The following is a 24,512-nucleotide window of genomic DNA, read 5'->3' as shown; positions in this document are numbered from 1 at the left end:
CCACAAAATGGCTTCCTCAATCAAGATATCTCTTTCCTTGCTCTCATATCTGTCCTTCCTCCATCTCGACTATCCCATTCCCTCAAGCCCTCCCCAAACCTCCCATTCTCTCCTCCTCTTCCCCTTCTCCCCTTCCTTCAACCCAAATGGTCACATTATTAAAGCAAATATCTGAACACAAAGCAGTTGATACTATGGGGTTTAAAAGTTCAGTGAGATTTGTTATGTTAAAAGATACATTTCTAGGGATTTTTGCCTCTCTCTCTCTCTCTCTCTCTCTCTCTCTCTCTCTCTCTCTCTCTCTCTGTGTGTGTGTGTGTGTGTGTGTGTGTGTGTATTAATGTTTATGATAATGTGTAATAATAAAGTGTTGGAGCAGTTTAACTGATTCATCATTTCATCACTCTCCACCTTATCCCCTGAGACAGGGCTTCTGGCAGCCAGAAAGCCCCAGCGATCCTCTAGTGTCCATAGCAATAGCATTGGGGTTACAGGTGTACACAGTCATGCTAGAATTTTTGTGTTGGTAGTGACAATTTAAACACAGATAGTCTTGCTTGCACAGCAAACGTTCTCACCTGTTGATATCTCCTCATCTCTCTTTCCAGAGAGTACCAAGAAGAGTTATAGAAATATCTACCGGCAAACTGGGACAGATTTATAAAGATTGGGAGTGGGGTCAGAGAAAAGATCTCTCTGAGACAAAACAGGATTGGACAAGGGTAGAGCAGTAGGGAAAAAAGCAATGACTGGGAAAGGCACTAACCAGCAATCAGATTCCATATTATTCGGACCTACCACTGAGGGATGTCTTCAAAGGGAAATGCTTGAGAGGTCATGCTGGTTTATAGGAAGTTTAATTAGGGAAGTTAATTAGATGCAAATGAATTCCATACATTCCCAGGCTGACATGTGACAATCGGAGGATTTCCTATGGCTGTGGGTTTGCGGGTTGTCAAGTCTTCTCTATTACCACAGATAACTATGTAGGATCCATAGAGTATCTCTATAAATAAATGTGCAGGATGTGTCACAATTTTTCGGGGTCCCACTTGTTTCTGGGCCAGGCTTTTAAAACAGTGATTGTTCTTGAGGTTGTGCTAAAAAAGGACAGTTCTATCAGACAGGAAGCCAACTTAATTTCTGACATTGACTGAATGACAAATTGTGCCACCCTCATTTCTGAAAGAAAAAAAGAGGTATTTTCCATCACCTGAATATCCACACTGAGTGAATCTTATTATCATTCCTTCTTCCTTTTCTAGTAGTATAAATGGATAAGTTTATATTTATCTGAGGGAGTTGATACTTTCCTATTTTTCTTTCTTAAAAGTGAAAATTTAAATAAATGCCTTGAAAAAGAATTGAGACCATTTAAATCATAGTCTTGTAGTTTTTTTTGAAAATCCAGGTCATACTTTGAAGCAAGACAGTTCTAGACTTAGAAAATTAGAGTTGTTATCTGGGGTCTAATGACTTCTCTGAGTTTTAGTTTGTCTTCTAGATGACTGAGTTAATGACGTGTGTGTGTGTGTGTGTGTGTGTGTGTGTGTGTGTATGTGCATGCCAATGAAAAATACAGAGAGAGATGACTGATAAAGACAGATTGACAGAAAGATGAGTAATAAAATTGATGATGACAAAGATGAATGTAGATGAATGTGTGCATGAAAATGAATGGATAAACACACAAAGTAGTAGAAAAGAAGAAAGGGCAAAGTAGAGGGAAGGGGGAGGAGGGATATCAGAAAGAAAAAAGCACATATCATTCAATCACTACTAATTAAGACCACAGACTCAAGAATGAGGCTGTGTACATGACATCTAAGGTGTTTCCATCATTAGCTGTGAGGGTGTGGGCAAAACCTGCCTCAAAAGATGGATGTGAAGATCAAGTTTAATAATATTATTAAAATCCCTGACATCCAACTAAATTAACAGCCAATAGTTACTACATATTTGGCTTATGTCAGCTACCAAACAAAGCAATTTATGTGTGTTACCTGATCTAACTCTCCCTGTATAGCCACAAGGAAGATACTGTCCTGTTTTTAGCTAAGAGGATAAAGCTGTAAGCAAACATCTGCAGCAGGAGGTGCCTTCCCTGGGCTGCTGGTACTGTATTCTTTATGGTAGGCTGAGAAAAACCATGTAAAGCAAGCCAGTAAGCTGCTTCACTCTATGGCGCCTTCATCAACTTCAGGAATCTGCTGTGTTTTGCATTCCTGTCCCGACTTTCTTCAATGATAAACATCAATGCTGCAGTGTAAGCTTAATAAAGCTTTCCTCCCCAACTTACTCTTTGCTGATGGTGTTTTGTTGCAGCAATAGAAACCCTAAGACATTTTGTTCCTCATATATGGTTTCTAGCCTCAGAACATATGGTTTATAAATGCCCAACGTACAAGCGCACAGACACACAGTGTAAACCATCCTTCTCACTACAGTGAATGAGCAATGAGTCCTTTGTTACCAACTGAAGCTATCATAGGTTATCCAGTACTGCAGCTGGAATCTGAGAACAGCCTCCAAACAGTTCAAAGTGCAAAGACGAGCTTCAGCCATTTACTAACACAGCCATATCACAGGCCAGGCCCTAAGTTTTTGGAATTGAGTCTCTTCCTTTTTCTTTTCCAATCATCTAAACATATTATAAACTAAAATATCTGTGGCAAATAAGTAAATGAAAATAAAATCAGGTAAATAAATGATTACAAAACAAAATGAAAAATAACTGTCTACAAGACAGAGTGTCCTGGAGTCACAAGAACAGTCTTCTTAGGAACCAATGGGGAAATTGTCACCAACAAGGGTACGCTTAGGCAGATTTTTGAGGAGAGAGGTTAGGTTGACTAAGGGTATCAGGTACTCTAGGAGCAATGTGGAAAAGTATGGCTTTTGGGGAGAGATAAGCAGACAGACTACTGGTAAGGAAAGAATCAGGGTCACATTGGCAGAAGCATCTCAAGGACTCTTACTCTCATACTTGAATGCTTAAACACTTGGCTATGTGAACATAGAACTCAGTTATGTTCCTATCTAAAGACACAGACCTGAGATACAGCCCATGAGAGAGTTCATCAAAGGAAATCATATTTTAAGAATACATTCCTCTGTATAAATCAAGAAATTCCTCAGGACTGCCTCATGTGATTCAGCTAATGGACATGATGTGGGAAATCCTTTGTATATGTGTTGCTTTTATTGGTTAAGGAATAAAGAAACTGCCTTGGCCTGTTGATAGAGCAGATTAGAACTAGGTGGGAAAAACTAAACTGAATGCTGGAAGAAAGAAGGCAGGTTCAGTGAGAGATGCCATGGACCTGCCATAGGGGAAAGATGTGAGCTGCCAGCTAGAACCCTGCTGGTAGGCTATGAGCCTCGTGGTAAAATATAAAAATTAGGTTAATTCTAGATGTAGGAGCTAGCTGGGAATATGCTTAAGTGATTGACCAAGCAGTGATTTAAATAATATAGTTTCTGTGTGGTTATTTCAGTTCTGGGCAGCCTCCATACAATAAATTGGCGTGACAACTTGGCCACTTAAATCCACATAAAACCTAAGAGGGCTAGAAAAGGAATTCTAGACACTAAAACATAAAGTTTAGCCACATTTTTTTTTACAGATAGGCTCTGCTTGCTGGCAGCATGCTGTGACTCCTTTAACAGTGATCTTAATTCAGTGTAGCAAAACACACAAACACACACACACACACGGTTTCAAAACAGCAGTTTACTGGTTCACCAGCACAAATGGCTCTGACTCTTTTGAGAGTCAGAAATTTGAAGCATTTAAATGGGGTTTGTGAGCAGAGTGCTACAACTTACTTAATTTCAACATAGACCCACTGTGTGCCTGAAAATGTGGCTGTGAGCATGACTCATGGTAAACAGACCTCCACCCTGCCATGTTGGAATAGGCAGAGCCAAAAGGCAAAGCAGCCATAGTCTTAGTAAGAATGTTTAGCTGCTTACCATTTTAAAAGCTCAATGGGATAGAAAAGGATTACAGATACAGAATAGAACAGATTCAGATAGAAAAGAACTCTAAATGAGTCACAGCATATTTAAAAAATGTACATAGGCTTGGGAGAGAGAAGGAAAAGAATAAATAGACAGGAAATACAATATAAAAGAGTACAGTCAGTCATAGATTAAAGGAGTAAAGATAATAAAATAAATATCAAACTTGTAGAATAAGTAATAGAGTAAGAAAATAAGCCACATAAAGATGGAATATACACAGAGATTGTGGATTATGTGTTTTATTTGGTTTTCTTTGAAATTTTTGACCGCAGAGAGACATTTAATTCTGGGGACTGCTAAGCTAAAACAACGATTCTGTTTTAAAGGTTTCATGACTTCAGAATTTGGGTCTAAGGATATGTTGCTTTGGAAAAGAAGTTCTTCTTTTGTTTCCACAGCGGATGAAAACCTCTAGATTGCTTCCAGGATAATGAGCTTTGATGGACCAGGAGCCCCTGAAAGGTCACTGTGAACAACCCCCAAAAATTGTTTCACCCAGCAAAAACCAGAAAGCAATTTTGAGAGAACAACACCCAAATTCTCCAAATGATTGTTTATAAATGTTTGTTTATATTTAAAGGGGGTTATGATATAGATATTAATAATTTGCATTGGTATGGATCTTGGTCTATTGATGTATACTTTTGCTCTTGATTTAGGTATTGTCACTATAATTCTTACTAGTACCTGTTTTGTTATATGTAATTTTACTATGTTAAAGTTAAAACCTTCCTTTTTATTTAAACAGAAAATGTGAAATATTGTGGGAAGTCCTTTGTATATGTGCTGCTTTTATTGGTTAGGAATAAAGAAATTGCCTCGGCCTGTTGATAGGGCAGGGTAGAACTAGGTAAGAAAAACTAAACTGAATGCTGGAATATTCCACATTGACAATGCATGCATTTTCAGTCTGTTAGATGCAGGAAATTTGGCAGAAATCAAATGCCAAATTTGATCTTCTAAAATTTTATAATGCCATTCATACCTTCTGGATGAGCCATTTTGAAGGAAAATAAGGGGGAAAGGTACAAAATGTTTTAGTGCTTTTAGTTCAGAAGACCTCACATTTAGATATAAGAATTAGCAATGAAACAACATGTTCAACAACAGCAATGGTCTGATAAATCAAAAGGAAAGCTTAAAAGTACATCAAGACATCAAGATAAACTGGAAGGGAGCCACAGCATGCCCCATACTTTGGAAAAAAGCAGAGGGAGATTTATAGTAATGAACATCTACAGTAATGAAGAAGGATCTCACACAGCCTATCATTGCACCTTGAGGAATTAAAAAAAAAAGACAGATACAGCCAGTATTAGTAGAATGAAGGAAACAATAAGATTGGAAAGAAAAAGCATCAACTAGAGAACAGAAAAACTATATTTAAAAATCAACAAAGTGAAGTCAGTCAGCTTTTTGAAACTTTAAATAAAACAACAAACTTTAGTCAGACTAACAGAGAAAGAGAAGATTCATGCAAATAAAATCTGAAATGAAATTGAATGTATTTAACAGAAGCATCAGAAGTCACTAGAGGATTATGAAGAACTGCAATGAACAACAATATGCCTTCACATTGTATCAAACAGAAACATATAAATAAATCCTTAGAAATACACAACCTATGAATATTGAATCAAGAAGATTCAATAGCCTGAAGAGATCAATGGCCAAAATAATAATTAAATAGTGCTTCTCTTCTATAAATATTCTCTATATAATAGCATGTTGTTTGTATCATTAAAGAAGAACCTTTCACTTGAGATGATTTAGAAGATACCATGATAAGTGAAGTAAGACAATACAGAAAGAAAAATGCTCCATGAGTAAAGCATCTCAAACCCATTAAAATCAACAGTAAAACTGTAGTTATGAGAAACGAATACAAAAGGTATGGAATAAGGCAATGCAGGTTAACAGAGAAACATTTTGCAGTAATGGTGAGTGAATACATCTAGAGATAAATTACTCATCTGTAATAAATGTCTTACTGTGCTGATGCATATCAAAGCAGCATGTGGTATTCCTTAACTTTAGATAGTAAAAACTTAGTGTTTTAAAAGTACAGATATCATCAAGGTTACACAAAGTCATGATTATATTATATGTTTCTCCATTTGGCAAACACTAAAAATTTTTCAAGTTTTTGGAACAAATGAAGAAAGACAATTAATAGAAGACATAAAAATAAATCAAGACTATGCAAGTAGAGCTCATTTGAAAATTTCAAAAATACCCAAAGCAATGAATGAAAATGAACCCAAGCCAAGTAACATTCAGAACACTAAGGATGCAGACTTCTAACTCATGAGATAAGGAAGAAAAGGGGGTCATTCACACAGAAAACAGTCAAAACTGTTTCATATTTATTAAAAAACAATATGAGAAGACAGCGGGGAGGGGAAATCTTTGAAACAGAAAGAATTTCATTTCCAAACTACAGTTCTATGCCTAACTAAAGAATAAACCAACAATCTATATATTTAATGTTTTTTTAGGCATGCAAAGACCTTTTAGAAATATTTTCTGACTTCTTTCTCAGGAAGAAATGAGAGACTATGAACAACAATCTGAAAATTGTGACCAGTGAAAAAGAGATGGAACATTAGACATAAGAGCAACAGGTGCAAATAAACCCAGAATAACTGATAAAGATTATGCTTCTAGTATAAAGGGGATTTTAATCCAAATTGGATCTCACCTAACAGTTCAGAGGATCTTTCAAAATATCAATTAAATAGAAAACACATAATCTACTTGAAAATGAACCCAACAAAAGATGTTTTAGAATAATGGAAAAGGCTTTGGGTTAATTTTCTAATTAAAAAAAAACATAGCAATCTAAGCATAAGGAAAAATAAGTAATAGTCTCAGGGAGAACATAAATGTACAAAAAGGGAACAGTAATTATAAAGTATAAATTATTATGTTGCTCAGTCATGAATAATATTTGCATAGTCATGAAAATGTAAATACAGATTTTGATCAAATTAAAATTGTTATGTTTAGGAAAATTTGCAAAATGAGATAATGGCACAGGTATGAACACTCACTAATTCTTAGATAATGTCTGAAACTGAAAACAAAACAAGCAGCAATATATACTATTTATTTCAATACTGATAAGTAGCTTTTGAAATGGTCACTAAAAAGACAATAAAGGTTTATAAATATAGCTTAAAATTGGCAGAATAGTTGCCTAGTATGCATGAGTCCCTGTGTTCAACTCCCCAGGACAACATAAACCAGGTGTAACAATGCACAGTGAAATCCCAGCACTTGGGTGGGTGTGGAAGTAGGAGGATCAGAAGCTCAATGTCAACAGTGGCTATCTGAAGTAAAATCTTTGAGGTTCCATCACTCTTATTGTCTGTGCATATTTTTATTGCTGCTGTCGCTGTTGTTCAAAGCATTCACTTTTTGTCCACTTTGGGTTTTTAGCCCACTCCTACTTGAGCAAATCTGAAATAAAAAAGAGGGGAAGTTGGTTAAAATTATTGCTTTGGTATAAAAATTGAGTAAAATGTGACTATTTCTTACTTTTATGTTATTATGATCACAATGCCTATCATGACTTCAAATGGTTTCAGTCAGTCATTGTGGGAATGGCATTGACAAAGTAACTCAGTTTATTGCAGAGGGATTATGTATTGGAGACTATTCACATCAGAGTACCCAGTGAAGCAGAGAGTGAGGCAGAAGCCAGTGATAGGGTATAACCTTCAAAGGCCTAGCTCTAATGAATTTCTTCTTTCCTCCAAAAAGCTCCTAGTATCCCAAGATAAAATCACCAGCTGAGGAGTCCGCCTTCAAGACAAAAGCCCGTGGAGAACTGCTAGTGACCACAGTGACTCTCAGAGCCCACGTCAACATCTCTTGGTGATATTTTGTAAGTTTGAAGCAACATAATTAGATAAGTAAAGCTCACAATTCAGCTTCCAATTCTCTCACCTTGTACCCAACAGTCAACAGACAATTTGAGGAACTTTTCCCTTGAGATCTTTAGAAAATGCTGAAGTATTCAGATTATTCTTAGGTTTTCTCTATCAAGATCAGGGACCTATAGCTATTCAGTACCAAATGGAAGAGAGGTATATTCTCTTCTAAAGGAAGACCTTAGGGATGTCAAAAAGTCCATGTCTGTTTTCATTATAAGAATTTCTCTCATATCTATGTCAACCATATTTAATACTTCTCCTTAAGAAAAGACAATTAAAAATTCAATATGAGCAAACCAAGATGCTGTGCTGAGAAAAATTACACAGGCAAGGAACTATAGTCATAACCTCTACAGATGAAAATATTAGACACCAGAGCTCATATGCAAAATAAGTCTATTAGCCAATGGTCAGGAATGTAGCATTGTTTATTCTAACCTCCTCTGGTTCTCCAATGGCTCTTTACTGCCTACCAGCATGTATAAAAAAATACTGAAGATGCTTGGGCCTAGCCTCCTCCTACTTTTCTAATGCAATATCTCAACACTTCTCTTTGTATGGTCTGTGCTTTCACCAAATCAATGTACATAGCACCATGCCTTGTATTGTTTCAAACACACACCTGGCTTAGTTATTAAGATCCTATCATTCCATCAAAACCAAGATAAAAAAATCACTTTATTTTGTCTATTCAGCAGTATTGAAGGACTCCTCATTTCAAGATACTCTATACTGAGAGAAATTTTATTTAACTTCCACAAGAGTTCTTTGAAGCTCAAGTAGGAGTGGGCTAAAAACCCAGAGCAGACAAGAAGAGAATGTGCTGAGCAGCAGCAATAAAAATATATACAGACAAAAAGAATGATGGAGTCTCAAAGAGTGCTCTTGGAACTATGAGTTGTTCTGTGTCATCAGAGAGATGCGCAGTCCCATCTTCGGACATCCTCTTTATAGTCTCTTTCCTGTGTTTTTATTCACTCTATCCAACAGGAGATAACAAGTTAGTTGGTTCTAAAATTTGAAAAGAATAAAATAGACTTCCTTTCATTTCCTTGGAAGAAAATCACTCACAAGTAGTCAAGATTCTATAAATGTACATTACACACTTGCTGATTTAAGATTTCTGGCCCAGCACAGCCTGTGGCTGTTTAGGCATCTGGCCCAATTAATGGACTTCAGCTACTAGCCCTATGGTACTCAAACAAACTTTGTTAACCAAACTGAACTTTTACAACCTGATAGTTTGGTATTCTGATTCCATTGAGGTATCTCCCTCAGGAAAAAAAAAGAAAAAGAGAGAAAGAAAGAAAAAGAAAGAAAGAAAAGAAAAAAAGAAGGATATACTATTTGGTCTTCTCAGAGATGGCACATGACAAATATGGATCTCACACAGAAAGTAGGGGAAAAAAGGCAGATATAAAACTGGGAAGGAAAATTGAGGAAATAGAATAGAAGTACTATGATCTCTGCTCTGTGGTGCTGGCTTTCTCCTGAAACAAGAGAAGCCACCTGAAGAGTTAAAGAAGGGAGGCAACATAGCTGGACTAGCATTATAGAAGAAGAGTTCTACATAGGAAGAGGCACTAAAGTGTAAGGTGGGAAAGAAGGGCTGGAATAAGAAAGGGAAGTGAGTTAGATGTTAATAGATATATATATCATCAACTGTCTAGTAGCCAGACAGGAAAGAAAAAGGAGATAGATACATAATGTTATCAAGGGAAGCAGCCCAAAATAATGCAGATCGTAAAATCATGAATCCCAATGCCCAATAAGGTGATGCTATAAGATGGGGTCTTTGGAAGGTAGCTCAGTACTGACAGCACAGTCTCTTAAAACTATCATACTGGGAGTTTAGCTCTTATGTATGAGTTTAGAAAAACATCAAGACCATAGGATTTAAGGAGTCCAGAAATACTAGAGGAGTTTCTTTAGGTGACTTATCACCCCTCCTATTCCATCCCAACTCCAGCATAGCAATCACATTTTCTCCCCAGATTGCTATCTCCTCTTAAACCTTACTACCTCCCATAGTCTTTACCATATTTAACAGTCTTGGCTAGTTGTCTGCCACATTTCACCCACCCTGCTTCTTAGTTAATTAAGGAAATACTTTAATCAAGGTCATCTTATACCTAAGGCAAAAAACAAAGCAAAACAAAACAAAAACACAAGCACACACACACTGAAACAAGTGTGAACAAGATGTCTTGAAATCCCATTGCTGATAAAATTTTCTCAAAGTTTCTTTAATTTGCAGGGAACTGCCAAAAAAACTTTTTATCTTTTCCCTTTTTATTTTTATTCCCATTGAATTGTCTGTCTTTTTATCCCTCTTAATTATCCCTTTCCCTGTGAAGTCAGTTTTTCAGATTTAGTCTGCAATGGTTTATAATAAGATACTTTTTCCCCATTCTTTATAGAGACATGGAGAGGATTAACAGTTAATTTAATGTTTTCAAAATGCCTTAAGCACTTTGGAATTAAATAGGTCGTGTGCAAATAAATAAATAAAGGCTTTTGAGCACAGAAGCATCAGTCTTCTCTAAATCACATGCTCAAAGCATCTAAATGCATGCGTATACACAGACAGGTGAAAATCTATGGATCCCACCAGGCAGTCACCAAGCAACCCTAGAATTTGCACTTTCGTGTGTTATATTAGAAGTAAAAGATGAAAGGCAAAAATTTCATCACCCACCACATTTTTCCCTGCATGTATATAGATATGCATGTATATATGAAATATATATGAGATAATGCAATATAAATGCCTTCTTTATGATCAACAAAATCTTCCCTATCCACAACATATACAAAAACACCCTTCTTATGCTTTCCTTATGACAGAAGTCACAAATTAATGATATACCAGTTCAGAATTATAAATAATAAAGGGTTATTTATTTAAGGAAAAACTTACAGATCACTGTCCTAGATAACAGTCCTCTGCACAAACAGGAACAGAGTCTAGCAGTTGAAAGTGGGAGCCTGAACCAAGAGAGAGGACACATGATTTATAGTTGTTTTTACAGTGTAAGAGACCATGCTCAAGTGGGCTGGTATCTTAATGGTGCTCCCACAGTACCTCCCCCTTTTGTTTAAATATGCGAGTTCTAAACCCAACACAAACCTATATTCACTAGTAATAGATATCAAATATAATTAGAATTACAGCCAGCATAAAATATATTAAGCAAGGAATATATGCTAAATGTTTTAATAAACATCTGAATTTGTCTTTTATTGTGTAGCTGTAATTATTTTTTTTATCAGAAGCATTTCTTAAAATGGTAAGCATCTTGGTCTCAGTGGCCCTGGGTGCTGGTTCTGTCTCTCTCAGGCTTTGCATATGGCAGAGGTAATTTACCTCAGCTCTAGGACTGCCAGTGGGAGCCATCCTCACCACCTAAACTCTGGGTAGCACCATGCAGCATATAAACCCTTTTTTTCTGAGTAAAAGCTAAATCCGCCATGCAGCACACTGCATATCCTGTAAATATCTCTGTGTGTTACAGCAGAAATTCAACATGCTCTCCTGCTTGTGCAAGCCAAGTAGACCTGATCCTGTTGCCTGCCCAGGCAGTGAGTGCTGAGCCATGGGCATGCTCTCAGCTACTTTCCTCCCAATCCTGAGTGGTCACACAAACACCCAGGCCCGCAAATGCCATTCAAATGCTCCATAGCCAGAGATCATGCTAGCAGCATGGCCCAGGAAGCTGCATTTTAAAACCATGCGGTTCTTTTCCTGCTATGGCTGAATCAGGAAAACCTCTCTTAAAGGAGCTGCTGCACACCACCAGAGAACAGCAAAAAGCTGTGTTAAACTCTGTATTTTTGTGTCTAGAATTCCTTTTCAAGCTTTCTCAGGTTTTACGTGGATTTACTCCACCACGTTGGCATGCCAAAGAATGATAGAAGTCACAAAATAACCTCACACCAGTTCAGAATTATGAATAATAAAGGGCTATTTATTTAAGAGAAAACTTACAGATCACTGTCCTAGATAACAGTTCTCTGCACAAACAGGAACAGAGTCTAGCAGTCAGAAGTGGGAGCCTGAAGCAAGAGATAGGGTGCATGCTTTACAGCTGCTTTTTCAATATAAGAGACCACGCCCAAGTGGGCTGGTATCTTAAAGGTTATTGGCTAAAGGAGCAGAATGTGCTCTCACAGCACTTTCCAACCTCTCTTTCCATTGCTAACATCTAAATAAGAATACTTTCCCAGGATTCTGCTCACTAGAGACTGAGCAAGGAAGGATAGAGCCAGGGATCTGCTCTTAGAGCCAGAAAGATAGCAAGAAACTTGAAGCTTCTGTGACAGCAATATCTCCATTATTATCTTGGTAACTCATGTGTCAGTACTGCCATTTCTGACTGCTGCAGATAAAATCTCTATTTTTGCTACCCAGCCTTCACCTCACAAATCTCAGCATATATCTCCTGAGACCTCAGCATTCATGGTAACTTGAGGTTCAGAAATACTCTAGAACTCATAACTTGGCTAAAATCCATGCAAACTTGGAAATTACCCTGAAGCCATTTAGAACATATTTTTGTAGGAGATGGGGGCTAAAAAATAATTTTATGTAATAAACACCTGATACATGAATGGATTTTTAAAATAGAACTCTGGTTGTCAAGCTAATGCAAATTTAATATCAAAGGAAAAACACCTCATATGCAGGCTCGCTCTACCAGCCACATTATGCATGCTTTCATTAATTGTTTTCTTTGTGTGTGTGTGTAAAGTATGTGTGTGTATGTGCATATGCATGCATGCATGAGGAAGCTGGAGGTTGATGTTGAGTATTTTTCTCAACTATTTTCCACTTTGTTTACTGAGTTAAGTTCTATTACCGAACTCTGTTTCTGCTAGTCTGCCTAGCCGGTTTGCTCAGTGATCTTCTGCCTTTGTCTTCTAAATGTTTGTATTACAGGCTGGTGGTCATATCCTCTCAACTTTTATATGGACAGTTGAGATCCAAACTCTAGTCCTCATGCTTTCATAGCAGGTGTTATACCTGCTGCACCATCTTTCTGGCCCTGAACTGTTTTTTCAAAGGCTGATTTTCAACTTGGATAGGTTGGAATAGTTGACTGGACAACCTAGGACATGAGTGTCCCCAGTCTCCAACATCTGGGAGAAAATCAAAGGGGCAATGGATAAAGATTCAGCTTGTCCTCATTGACCCTGGGCACTGGGTAAGCATAGTTCTTCTGCATTGTCTCATGTAGTCATCCATCCTTGGAAAAACAGAAAAAGATAGAAATATGATATATAGCTCTTCTGCATTGTCTTATATATTTACTCATACTTAGAAAAAGATAGAAATATGATGCATAGGTCTTTTTTTTTCTCATCAAGAACTGAGGAATTTGTTACTACTTCTGGTGTCCTTGCTTCACACAGCCATTGTCCCTACCTTATTTCTATTTGGCTTTAGGAGACAGGCAGAGGAAAGAGGAGAGCCACCTATACAGAAAGCAGCATAATTACACCCAATAGAGAAGTAGAAATGTAAAATTGTGCCATCTGTGAGGGAGTGGTGTAGTCTCCTTGATCCTTCCAAGAGAACTCCCATTATATTCCTAGAAGTCCATTATGAGCCCTCCTTCCAAGGGGAATAGTAAAGCTAAGAGAGTTTGGAAGGGCAGTCATTTTGGATAACCATGCAAGTTCAGACATGCTTTCTATAGTCCCTGCAGGAGAAGAGTCAAAGATACTGTTAACATTTTCTTCTCTCTACTATCACCCTGCCTGTGCTGAACAGCTCTGAAAATGGATTTAGAAAAACACACTGCGGTGAACACAACAAAATGACTCCTAGGAGCTCCAGTGACTGGGGCAAGCTAGCACACCTCAGACTCATTGAGAAAGATCATCTGAAATGTACCAGTCAAGCGTCATAAAGAGATTCTGAGCACAGGTCTGATGAGAGATCTTGAGATTTATGATTTGATAAAACTTTCTAAGCGATTTTGATGATAATCCAAGTTAAACTTAAAAATTAACTTACATTTTCTCCTTTTTGTTTTTTTAACTAGATGAATTTTTTTAAATACCTGACAAGAATCTACAAAACAGGCCTAAAAATCTGAGAACCTTCTTCAGATAAGCACCACTGGGGGTTGAGGTGATGGTTTTGTATGTAATAGTGTTTGCCTCACAAGCATAAGAGCCTGTATTCAGATCCTCACCACTCTCGTAAGCAGCCAGACATTGTAGCTCACATTAATAATCCCAACAGGGTTATTGGACTTTTCTGGTCACCAGTCTAGCTGAAAAATAATAAACTGTAGGTTCAGAAAAAATAAAATCTTGTCTCAAGGGAATAAAACAATGGAGTAATATATAACCCATTCTCCTCTGGCCTCTCTACACACAATCAATCGGTAGATGTTTCTGTACACATATGTGTACACACAGTGCCACACAAATACCCCACAACCAACACATTTAACATACCAAATATTTAACAGAGAGAGTATGTGGAATATAGCATGCCATTAAGCATATATGTAATATGTGAAGGTATTGCCTTGAAATCTTTTGCTTAAATGATTGGATGTAAGCATCAGGTCGAGTTCTTAAAACACTGAGAGATGCTGTTAACATGCCCATTTTATGGATGAGGAAACTGATACCTGAAAAGCCAGAGCAATAATAAATGAAGAGCCTGAATTTTATTTATACCCAAACACGTCATGCTTTATTAAGAAGCGTATTGTCTCCTGAAGATGTCCAGAGGTAAGACAATCCTATCCTTTAAATCTCACTGAACAAAGGGAATTTTGTACACTAATTTCAGATATTTTTCAAAAGTGTCAAATTGCACTTTTCTGGATTTTCTTCTATAGAAGTCAGTGCTGGTTGAGAAGATTTATATGGATGGAATGCAATTAGAGAAATAGGTTTACATCAAGCAAAAGAACCAATAAATTAGCTTGAACGTGATCTTTTGAAGGCAACCTTCTATTTGGCTCCTATTATCTGGCTCCAAATTGACACTCGTTAATTGGTAGTTTGCTTTCTATTCCGGCTGCCTGTTTTTGACACTGGGTAAAGTATTATGAGATAATCTACTTTCTGTGACTTCATTTTCCCATGGCAACCATCAATTCCATTTCCCTGTAGAATGGCTGCTTCATTTATTCCAAATGTGTTACAGAAATGTAAACATCCTCTATAAAAATGTCCAGCAAAATGACAGTCCAAGCAGTGGATGACATTTATATAATTATAACAAGAAAGTGATCTATAATTACTTCAGCCTCTTTCCTGAGAATAAAATCAGAAAGGTGTAGGGGATTTTGTGTTTTAAGATTTTTTTTTAACCTTTTTAATTTAGGCAAAGAAAATGAAGGAAAGGTTTTCTTAACAAGGCATAATTCAAGATACATAGCACTACTATGAAAAGATATCATTCATTGAAACTATAGTTCATTAGCAACAAAGCAACCACACTCCTGGAAGAGAACAACCATGCTCATCAGTCCAGCGACCATATAGACACAAGGCTGGTGCTCCCTGTAACACCACCGCAGGTGATCAAGCCATTCTGACATTCAAAACTAAATTCAGAATTTTCTTGGTTGAGGGAAAGATGTTTTTCTTTCTCATCTTGCTGACTTTACTCTGTCCCCTCCAAGTGAGCTCCCAGGAGATTATTCATCTGGTGGTGCAGACTCCAAGTACAGAGAGCCAAGAAGACATGTATCCGTTCTACAGCTTTATTGAGATATCATGAACACAAAACCCCTGAATATGCAGTGTGAGTTGTTGAGTTTAGGCAGAACATGTAGGTCTTTAAAGTGTTTATACCACATTATCCCTTACTTCTTTGTGCCATTTTTCCTCCTACATGCCGCAGAATTCTCATCTTCTGTGTCAGTCCACTCTAGTTCTCCTTTGCAATTAAGTTTGAGTATCATACTCTTTATCCAGCTGTGCTAGGTAAAATTTTATAATGACCCAAAGGTTCCTGACACCTGGGGCCTAAGCCTTGCACAGCTTCCACCTCTCACAGTTGTGATGAAATCGTGAGTGCAGTGGTCCTATCATGTACTGAAGACACTGTTTCTCTCAAGTCCTATCCAACCTTTGGCTCTTACAATCTTCGCACCCCACTTTCCATGCACACCATGCTATTTAATACAAAGGACATAGGTTTCTATTGGTTCTGGAATCTGCAGACTACTCCCCATGGATATGAAGGGACTGCCTTTCTCCTGTGATGTTGTTTTCACGGTTTTGTTTTTCCTTTTAGTCTGGCCTCTAGAGATCCCCATTTCCTTAGATCCTTAACTCATGAAGATTACTTTCTTTCCCTTCAATAAGACAGTGGAAGGGTTGTAACCTATGACTATATGATCAGCACAAATAAGCTGGGCTTGCTTGTTAGCATACAAGCATACAGAGGTTTATTTACCCCAACTCCTACCATCTAGGTCAATACTGTATTTCACCTTCATGGAAAAAAAATAACCCAAAGACAATACAGAAAAGATGTGAAGGAAGGAAACAATCTACAGAATCACAATGAAAGATGATTCAAGTGTCAGACTTGACTGATGGAGAATTTAAAATATATTAAGTGATATGATGAAAGAAGTAGAAGACATTCATGTGGGCAACTTAAGCAAGAGTTCAAGACACGATCAAATAAAAGCTAAAACTGAAAATATCACCTCAAGGGTTCAGCAGACACAACAAAGTATCAGCAAGCTTGAACACATGTCAATAAAAGTCCCCTAAAGTGAAGTTCAAAGAAAAAAAGACAAATTAAAGCAAAATATCTCATTGAGAACCATGGGGCAACATCAAATGGGGCAACATGAGGGTAAATGGGTTAGTACACCAAAAAAAAAAAGAAAAGCAGAAAAAACAGGTAAAATAAAACTGTTGAAAATTTCTAGATTTGATAACACAAAGTCACAGGCTAGTCTAAATAGGACAAAACAAGGCATCTAGAAATAATATATCCCAAGTATAAAAATGACAAGGGATAATTTCGGTAGGCACTAAAGGAAAAATATACTTCATATATGGAAGAGCTATGGTGGGAATTACTGAGGTGAGGGAAAATGTTGTTTATATCAGAAATCATGAACACAGAAGAGGGTGACTGGAAATGTATAAAAAGTAAAAAAGAATAACATTTGAACAAAATAGAAATTTATATCAGGAAACTGGAAATGACTGAGCAGCAAAGAGTACTTGTGTAAACAAAGATTGGAATTCAAATCCCAGCACCCACATGATATGCCACATGCTTCATGGGAGCATCTCTGAGGTGGGATACAGACAAGATGATTCCCAATGCTTTCTGGCTAATACCCTAGCCAAACAGGCACAAGCTCTGGGCTCAGAATGAGACAGTGCCTCGAAGAAAGAAGCAAGACGTAATAGAAGAGAAAATCTGGAAATCTAATGCTCTTTCTGGCCCCTATACTGTACACAAGCACATACACATGCACTTGCACGCACACACACACACACACACACACACACACACATATACACACACACACACACACACACAAGTGCATACATCACAAGATACATACAGTCCAGTGAGATAGCACAGTAGAGAAAAGAACTTGCCATCAAGTCAAGATATTTAAGTTTTAACCTTGGGATACACATGAACTCTCACATGTTGTTCTCTGACCTCCACATATACTCACGCTTAATATATATGTATATAATTTTAAAATATTTAAAGACACATACACAAATACATGTTTCTTATATTAGTTTAAATTTAACAAGAAAAATAAGAAATTGATATCCAACAGAAATATCCTTCCAAGTGAAGAACTAAACAAAACTTGAGAGGATTAGTCACCAAGAGACCTTTCCTGTAATAAATGTTACAAGAACCTTCAGGCACAGGAGAAACTAAAACGAAACCTTGGATGCACAAAAAAAGCAGAATATATGGTAATTTGGTGGGTGACTAAGGCATCGAATGGGTAGATGAAAAATAATATCATATGGGCTAAGAGTAAGAACTTGGGAAGACAGCTCAGAGACACCTCAGAACCTATGCATATTGCAACTAATTCAGGTGACATTCTGTGTAGGAAGCTGAAAGAGGTGAAGCTATTCAAAAAAACCCACAATTTCCTTTTCATCAAATATCGAAAGTGTATATATAGAATTTAGATACTATTTTATTGATATTAGTTTATGATTGGGATTAATGCAGCACATTGTGTTAGTTGGTGCTCTCTGGCTCTAACAAAATACAACTTAGTAAAGAAATGATTAATTTTTTGACTTATGGTTTCAGTTTATGGTCAGCTGGCTCCATTGTTTTCAAGTGTGTACTAGAGCAGAGAATCATGTCAGAAAGACATGGAAGTGCAAAGTCGCTTATTTCATTGCTCATTGCAGCGAAAAAGGACGTGAAGAGAGAACAAAGTATATCCTTTTTTCTCACAATGACCTCCTTCTTTCAAGAATGCCTTACCTCGAAGTAGTCCATTCAGCTTGGAATTCATCAGTGGATCTATTAGGGGAGGTTATCACTCTCAAATACCCATAATGTTATCACCTCTTACTAGCACCACTATGTGGGAACCAAGCCTTCAAACAAATGAGCCTGGGGAACATGTTATATCCAAGCAAAAATGGACCAATGTAAGTGTGAATGTGAAGGAGAATGTGGAAAAACTTAAGTGGCAACGCACACATACACACACATGCGTGCATGCACACACACACACATACAGGCATGCACGCTCATACACACACACACACACACACACACACACACACACACACACACACAGGAGACCCTCTGTGCTCTTTTATCACTTTCTCATGAATTTAAAACTGCACTTAAATAAGTAAAATTAAATAAATAAAAAATTAAAACATGCTCAGAGATCATCTTACCAGTCTCAATAGAAGAAGCCAATAGCCACATCTTGAGCTACCTGTTGAGATGAGCAGTCACTGAGTGGTGAGAGTCACTGTCCTTCCACCACAGAAAACTGAATTCTGCCAACAACCAAACTGAGCTTGGAAGTGGACTCCAAGCTCCAGATGAACCACAGCATGGCCAAATCCTCCACCATGCCTGCCTGCACCATGTTTCCATCATGATGATAATAAACTGAACTTCTGAACCTTTAAACCAGCCCCAATTAAGTGCTTTCCTTTATAAGAGTTATTGTGTTCATGTTATCTCTTCACAGCAATAGAAACTCTACACACCACCACAAAAATGGTGTTTAAGGAGGCAGATATGTTAATTACCATGATTTGATTAATCACAGCACTATATTGTATCAATCAAAGTGAAAAAGGAAAAAAGAAAATTTATACAAAAAAAATTTCAGGGGGAAAAAGGACCTACTCTTATCCATCCACAGTGACAGACACCAAGTTTAGAATGAGTAGTAAAATCAAGTTCTTGCTTTCTTGGAGCTCAGAGTGCAGTGAAAGGCATAAAATATAGATTTTAGTTTACAAAATATGACTAGTTCTATAAAGACAAAAATGGGGTGTGTTAAGAGAAAAAAATCTTTAAGTACTGAAAGATCAGGAGGATTCAATAGGGAAATAATAATAAAATGAGTAAATTGTGTGGATTGTCTAAACAGCATATCTAAGGTTTCTCAAAAGGAATGAGCAGCAAAGTCTTTGGATCTTGACACATGATGGAAGCCTGAACACAAAGAGAGCATCTAAGAAGAAGCCAGGAAAAAATAGCAGTCTTATTACTGGCTGTACGTGTACATGAAGAAGAGAAGCATAAGGAACAAGAAGAAAGGTGGACAGATGTTGTTCCAGGAAGGTTCTAAAGACAAAGGCCCAGTGGCTGGAGATCGTATAGAGAACTGAAAGGAGATGCTGAAGGGCTTAGTTGGAGAATCCTCTTATTACTTGTATAGAAGTTAGCTCGAGGTGGTGAGCATGGGTCAGAGAGAGGCAAGTAGGAATTAGAACAAGATACTTATAAAAAAAACTCCAGAATAGTATTACTGGTTCCAAGGGTCTAGTCAAGGTTTTCTTCAATAAACAGAAAAAAAGATGTACACATATTTTAAAAGGTATCAGGGACTCATTTAGAATGAAGTAAAAGCACATATCAGAGAGAAATATATTTTTAGGAGTAACAGCAAGTCACATGAGCAATAGTATATTCACATACTGTAGGCATGGCCTGGAGCTACTATTATGCAGTTCACAGAAGGAGGAGTTTGGTTACTTAGCTATGTAATTTCATTGGTTCTATACTTTTTATATTAGCATATTCACTGAGATTTTAATATAAAGTATTTAAAATGTAACAATATTTAATATTAAATACATTACTTAAATTATTTTTAAACAATCTTTTTCCTTTACATACCAATTCTGATTTCCCCTCCCTTCCCCTCCTACCACTTCCCCCACCTTCTTCCCACCCCACCCCCAATTTTCAGATGCCTTCCATGGGGAGTCATCAAAGTCTGTCACATCATATTGAGGCAGAACCTAGGTCCACCCCCTGTATCTAGGTTGAGCAAGGTATTCCTCAGTGGAAATGGGCTCTAAAAAGCCAGTTCATGCATTAGGGATAAAGACTAATCCTACTGCCAGTGACCCCACAAACTGCCAAAGCCACACAACTGTCACCCACATTCAGAGAGCCTAGTTTGGTCCTGTGTAGGTTCCCCAGCTGTCATTCTGGAGTCACTGAGCTTCCGAGTGGAAGCTCGGATCAGCTGTTTCTGTGGGTGTCCCCATCATCTTGATCCCTTTGCTCTTATTATCATTCTTCCCTCACTTTGGTTGGACTCTAGGCGTGTGGCATCTGCTTCCATCAGTTACTAGATGAAGGTTCTATGATGACAATTAAGGTAAGTCATCAATCTGATTACAAGGGAAGACCAGTTCAGGCACCCTCTCCAATATTGCTTAGAGTCTTAGCTGGGGTTGTACTTGTGAATTCCTGGGAATTTCCCTAGTGCCAGGTTTCTCTCTAACCCTGTAAAGGCTCCCTTTGTCAAGATGCCTCTTTCCTTATTCTCCCTTTCTGTCCTTCCACCAACTCAACCATCCTTTTCTCTCATATTTTCCTCCCCTTCCCCTTCCACCCTTCTCTTACTTTCCACACTCCACACTCAGGAGATCTTGTCTAGCTCCCATATCCAGGAAAATTCATGTATGTCTTAGGGTCTTCTTTGTTATCTAGCTTCTCTGAGGGTTGTAGACTATAGATTGAGTATACTTTGCTTTATGTCTAATATCCACTTTTGAGTGAGTACATACTGTTTTTGTCTTTCTGGGACTAGGTTATCTCATTTAGGTTAGTTTTTTCTAGTTCCATCCATTTGCCTGAAAATTCCAAGATGTCATTGTTTTTTACCACTGAGTAGTATTCCATTGTGTAAATGTACCAGATTTTTTCTATGTATTCTTCAGTTGAGGGGCATCTAGGTTCTGGTTATTATGAATAATACTACTATGGACAGAGTTGAGCAGATGTCCCTGTGGTATGAATGTGTATCCTTTCGATATATGGCTAAGAGTGGTAATGCTGAGTCTTGAGGTAGTTTGCTTTCCAGTTTTCAAAGAAACTGCCATACTGATTTCTAAAATAGCTATGTAAGTTTGTACTCCCACCAGCAATAGAAGGAGTGTTACCCTTACTCCACATCTTCTCCAGCATAATCTATCATCAGTGTTTTTGATCTTAGCCATTCTAGCTGGGGTAAGATTTTATCTCATAGTTGTTTTGATTTATATTTCCCTGATGGCTAAGGAAGTTGAGCATTTCCTTAACTGTCTTTAGGCCACTTGAGCTTCCTCTCTTGAGAATTCTCTATTTAAATCCTGTATGTACCCCATTTTTAATAGGATTATTTGGTATTTTGATATCTAGTTTCTTGAGTTCTTTGCATATTTGGAAATAAGCCCTCTGTCAGATGTGGGGTTGGTGAAAATCTTCTCCCATTCTTTAGGATTCTGTTTTGTCTTACTGACCATGTCCTTTGCTTTACAGAAGCTTTTCAGGTTCAGGAGGTCCCATTTATTAATTGTTGCTCTCAGTGATTGTCCTACTAGAGTTATATTTAAGAAGTGGTCTCCTGTGCCAGTGCATTCAAGGCTACTTTCCATTTTCTCATCTACAAACTTCATTGTGGTTGGATCTGTGATGAGGTCTTTGATCTATTTGAGCTTGATTTTTGTGCATAGCAATAGATATGGACCTATTTCCATTCTTCTACACATTAACATCCAGTTAGGCCAGCACCATTTGTTGAAGATGTTTTCTTCTTTCCATTGTATAATTTTAGCTTCTTTGTCAATAAATCTGGTGTCCATAGGTGTGTGGATTAATATGTGAGTTTTTTAAACAATTCCATTGGTACACCTGTCTGTTTTAATGCCAATATCAAGCTTCTTTCATTACTATTGATCTATAGTAGAGTCAAGGATGGTGATGCCTCTAGGAGTTCCTTCTTTGTACAGGATAGTTTTGGCTATCTGGGGTTTTTTGTTGGACAAAATGAAGTTGAGTACTTTTCTTTTGAGGTTTGTGAAAAAGTATGCTGGGATTTTGATGGCGATTGCATTGAATCTGTAGATTATTTTTGGTAATATTGAAATTTTTAATTTGTTGATCCTTCCTATCCAAGAGCATGAGAGATCTTTCCATTTTCTGATCTTTTCTTCAGTTTCTCTCGTCAAAGACTTAAAGTTCTTGTCATACAGGTACTTCACTTGTTTGGCTAGAGTTACCCCAAGATATTTTATGTTGTTTGTGGCTATAGTGAAGGATGATATTTCTCTGATTTATTTCTCAGCTCGTGTATCATCCGTATATAGGAAGCTACTGATTTTCGGGGGATAATCTTAAATCCTGTCACATTACTGAAGGTGTTTCTCAGACGTAGGAGTTCCCTGGTAGAACTTTTGGGGTTACTTATGTATACTATCATGCCATCTACAAATAGTGAAAGTTTGACTTCTTCCTTTCAAAACTATATCCCTGTGATCTCATTTTGTTGTCTTATTGCTCTAGCTAGATCTTCGAGTATTATATTGAGTATATATGGAGAAAGTAGACAGTCTTGTTCTGTTCCTGATTTTAGTGGAATCACTTTGAGTTTCTCTCCATTTAGTTTGATGCTGGCTATTGACTTGCTGTATACTGCCTTTATTATGAATAGATTTATTCTTTGTATCCCTGATCACTCCAAGACCTTTCTCTTAAAGGGATCTTGGATTATATCAAAGGTTCTTTCAGCATCTAATGAGATGATCATGCGATTTATTTCTTTCACTTTGTTTATATGGTGGATTACATTAACAGATTTTCATATGTTGAACTATCCCTGCATCTCTGAAATGAAGCCTACTTGATCGTAGTGAATGATTTTTTTCTGATGCGTTCTTCGATTAGGCTTGCCAGTATTTTATTGAGTATTTTTTCATGAATGTTTATGAGGGGGATTGGTCCGTAATTCTCTTTCTTAATTGCATCTTTATGTGATTTGGGTATCAGGGTAACTGCAGTCTTATAAAAAGAGTTTAGCAATGTTCATTCTGTTTCTCTTGTATGTTATCATTTGAGGAATATTGAAATTCTGGTAGAATTCTGCACTGGAACCATCTAATCTTAGCTTTTTTGTTTGGGAAACTGTTAATGACTGCTTTTATTTCCTTAGGGGTTATCTGTATATTTAAATTATTCATCTGATCTTGATTTAGTTTAGGTATGTGTATTTTTGAGGGTATAGCTAACTTCCTTGGGTTGGAGTTTTCTTTCTAGTACCATCTGTAGGGTTGTATTGGCTAAATCTGGTTCTGTCCTGGAATATCTAGCTTTGTTTGTCTATGGTGATTGAAAGTTTTGCTGGGAATAGTAGTCTGTGCTGGCAAACATGGTCTCTTAGTATCTGTAAAACCTCTATCCAGGACCTTCTGGTTTCTAGAGTTTCCACTGAGAAGTCAGGTGTAATTCTGATAGTTCTGCCTTTGGTCTTACTTAGTCACTTAGTCTTTTTCCTTTATAGCTCTTAATATTCTTTTTTTATTCTGTATGCTCAGTATTTTGATTATTAGGTGCAAGAGGACTCTTTTTGTTGTTCTATAAGCTTCTTGTACTTTCATAAACTTGTCCTTCTTTAGGTTGGGAAAGTTTTCTTCTATAATTTTGTTGAACATATTTTCTGTGCTTTTGAGCTGGACTTTTTCTTCTATCCATATTATTCTTAGGTTTGGTCTCCTCATGGTGTCCCAGATATCCTGAATATTTTGTGTTAAGAAGCTGTTGGATTTAACATTTCTTTATCGTATCTTCAATGCCTGAGATTTCCTTTTCCATCTCTTATATTCTGTTGGTTGTGCTTGCATCTGTAATTCCTAATCATTTACCCAGATTTTCCATTTCCAGAATTCCCTCTGTTTGTGTTTTCTTTATTGCCTCTCTTTCAGTTTTCAAGTCTTGAACCATTTCCTTCACCTATTTGATTTTTTTCTTTAAGGAATTTATTGATTTCTTCCTCCCAATTTTTGTTTCATTTTCTCTTTAAAGGCCTCTAT

At 37.2% G+C, this 24,512-nt stretch overlaps 1 long non-coding RNA gene across 1 annotated transcript in view; it reads left to right on the top strand.

Annotated features, from left to right (window-relative positions):
- LOC146890314 (uncharacterized) overlaps window positions 1-24,512 on the top strand; it is a 48,987-nt gene that overhangs the window by 17,029 nt on the left and 7,446 nt on the right. The window contains exon 2 of the long non-coding RNA XR_014998985.2: window positions 7,792-7,915. This is a non-coding gene — a long non-coding RNA (uncharacterized LOC146890314). The remainder of the gene's footprint in view (window positions 1-7,791; window positions 7,916-24,512) is intronic.

Source organism: Myodes glareolus, chromosome 22 (assembly GCF_982192425.1).
Source record: "Myodes glareolus chromosome 22, mMyoGla1.1, whole genome shotgun sequence".
NCBI classification, from domain to species: Eukaryota; Metazoa; Chordata; class Mammalia; order Rodentia; family Cricetidae; genus Myodes; species Myodes glareolus.
The sequence above is the reverse complement of the archived record's forward strand: the minus strand, read 5'-3'. Positions and strand labels throughout refer to the sequence as shown.